Source organism: Ctenocephalides felis, unplaced genomic scaffold, assembly GCF_003426905.1.
Source record: "Ctenocephalides felis isolate EL2017-DRISC unplaced genomic scaffold, ASM342690v1 CF-g0.4_SCAFFOLD_03571, whole genome shotgun sequence".
In the NCBI taxonomy this organism is placed as follows: domain Eukaryota; kingdom Metazoa; phylum Arthropoda; class Insecta; order Siphonaptera; family Pulicidae; genus Ctenocephalides; species Ctenocephalides felis.
In genome coordinates, this window is record NW_020539725.1 from 13,877,094 (window position 1) to 13,880,603 (window position 3,510).

The window sequence follows — 3,510 nt, forward strand, 5'->3', positions numbered from 1 at the left end:
GGTGACTGGATTTTCTCAAAACGGATGCGCGGTTTTTCTTTCTCGGACGCCAAACGACGACAGTGTGGGGGAGGTTGGCCAGTTGGGAAACGTAGCACACGTGCACATTTGGCGGGCCAGGGGCCAAATTTTAATTTTATATCGGGGATTATAGTCATAGTAAAAGGTAATTAAAAGTACTAAAGTTCACACAATAAATAATAACTGCATAATCTATAATTAATTAAATATTAATATATTAACATGCATTGAGACCAATTGAAGGTGAGGTCTCAATTTTTAAGATTTCGAATCATTTATTATCAGAAAAAAAGTTGAAGTATATTATATATTCGAATATTAACTTCCAGAATATTTATTATACGTTTTTAACTGTAAAAGCAAGTTATATATCGTTAATTGTTTGTATATTAGCAATTCAAACTAAAAATTTTATACTATAGTACTAATTTCGCCAATCAAAGATATAACTAGTTATTATTGGAATTTTGCCTTGAGGCAAGTTACATGAACTTTCCGATATGTGTAAATAATCGACCTAATCAATAATAAATAAATTAATTTATGAGTGATTAAAAGTATTCCGAGTGGATTTATTATTACACATAATTACACATAAACGAACGATTCGGAGTATTTTCTAAACGCAAATTTTCAAAAATCAATAATTTTTATAATTGAATCAGTTTCCGTAGGACTTTAATGGATTAGTATGTTCATTAAGACCAAGTACTCTATCGTTATACCAAGAAAATCGTCTAATTTCAATTTTAACAAACGTCAAAAAAAACTACTCATTTTCTCAAACTTTGATGATTTTTTAAAATTAAACTACTTGCCGTAAGGCCGTAATATTTCAGTAAGTTCTATAAGACCATGATATATATCGCCAAAAAAAGTTCCATAAAAATCGGCTAAATTTTAGTTAATTTCAAGAAAACGGCTCGGTAAATTTTCACCTAAAACTAATCAGTATCATTCCAAATTAATATATTTCGAACAGTTTTTGATTTTTCAAAGTCGATTCGGTAGACTGAGCTTAAATGTGGACGAAAAGTTTAATACTTTTTTCCAAATTACAAGAAACGGCTCGGCAGAACTGAGAAACAATAATCCTCATCGAGATACATCGTGTATTCGTGTATTTAAAATGACTTTTAAATTTATGAAATAGATTGAGTCGTTTTTGAGCAAACGTCGATTTACGGCAAAAAATCTGTTCACACACACGCACACACACATACTTTTTCCAAATTTGGTCTCATTCGATTCAGAATGGCTTGAAACGTCGAGAAAACTAAAATTAGCGAATCGGATTTTTTGATGAAAACATAAACTTCTCCTTCGGGAAGTTTAATATAAAAATTATACCAAATGCAAAGAGTAGATAATAAAAGCCAAGACAAAAAATTAAAGGATTGACTTACCACTATTTTTCTGGTAATTAAAATGGCTCCTTCCGCATGGTCTTAATTAGATAATCTATCCTGCACAGTAAGAAAGCTAGAATTATTATTTAAATTAAATTTGATAAGAAAACTAGACATAGTAAGAAACATCTTGGAACTTATAATAATATTATTATAATAATAGTATTTTAATTTACTTCAAAATGAAAACAAATATGCTACAATATTTAATTATCGGTTGAAAGAAAAAAACATTCAGGTAATATAAAGCTTAAAAGTAAAACAATTGTGTAATGAACTAATAATTAAAACTAGTGGTGTATGGCATCGTGCCTTAAGGCAAATTGCTAAAACTTCCCGTACCGTAATGAAATATTCGAGAAATTTTAAACGTTTTCCAATATATTATTACAAATACTGTAACTTTTATAATTTTTGCTATCTTGTTATATCTGAGCAAATCAAATGTAAATCTTAAATCAATTTATCTCCAGAACATTAACAATCGTCATTTCATTTCGAATTCAATTTAAAAAAAAAGTTGCCCGCATTTGCAAATAATTCTGTGCGACATTTTCACTTAGACTGTGCAATAATTCCCAATGCCATGCATCACAATTTTATAAAAGCTTTTCGCACGTCTCTTATAAAAAAAGATAAAACCTTAATAAACCAACTAGTTGGTTTGGTATTTAGCCTTGAGGCAAGTTACATGAACTTCCCGAAATGTGTAAATAATCGACTTAATCAAAAAAAAATGTGTAAATAATATACTTCATTAATCCTACTTTAAAAAAAAACGATAATAATTTTAGCAAACTTTGACGAATTTTTAAAATTAAACTACTTGTCGTTAGGCCGTAATATTACAGTAAGTTCTATAAGACCATGATGTATATCGCCAAAAAAAATTCCATGAAAATCGGCTTAAATTTTTTTTTCAACAGTTAATTACAAGAAAACGGCTCGGTAGATTTTCACCTAAAATTAATCAGTACCATTCCCAACTAATATCTTTCGAACAGTTTTTGATATTTTAAAATCGGTTCGGTAGGATGAGCTTAAATGTCGACGAAAATTTAACACTTTTTTTCAACAGTTAATTACAAGAAAACGGCTCGGTAGATTTTCACCTAAAATTAATCAGTACCATTCCCAACTAATATCTTTCGAACAGTTTTTGATTTTTTAAAATCGTTCGGTAGGATGAGCTTAAATGTGGATGAAAAGTTTTTTTCAAATTACAAAGAAACGGCTTGGCAGATCGTTGCACAAAACTGACAAACGATAGTCCTCACCGAAATACATCAAATGGCTTTTAAATTTCTTAAATCGGTTCAGGCGTTTTTGAGAAAACGTCGATCAAAAGTCTAATTTTGACAAATGCCAAAAAGACCATACTGACTTTGACGAATTTTTAAAGCTGAACCAGTTGTCGTAGGGCCGTAATATTTTAGTATGATCTAGAAGACTATGGTATCTATCGTCAAAAAAATAATCATAAAAATCGTCGAATTTTTTTTTTTTAAAACTTTATTACAAGAAAACGGCCCGGCCGATCTCTACCAAAAACTAATCAGCACGATTCCCAACCAATATCTTTCGAACGGTTTTTGAATTTTCAAAATCGATTCAGAATTGCGGGCTAAAACGTAGACGAAAAATTTTTCACTTTTCTGCCATTTATGAAGAAACGGCTTGGCCGATCGTCGCACAAAACTGACAAACAATAGTTCTCGTTGAGATACATCGAATGGCTTTTAAATTTTTGAAATCGGTCCAGCCGTTTTCGAGAAAACGTCGATTTACGGCAAAAAATCTGTTCACATACACACACACACACACACACATACTTTTTCCAAATTTGGTCTCATTCGATTCAGAATGGCTTGAAACGTCGAGAAAACATAAAATTAGCGAATCGGGTTTTTTGATGAAAACATAAACTTCTCCTTCGGGAAGTTAAAAATCAACAACACTCCATAAATAATATTTTTACTTTATAATTCGAACAGAAGATATTCAAAGTACTTGAGTAAATAGTTTAGCAGAATAAATAAAAGAAATGATCTAAACTCAAATATTTTAGATGTGATTTAAG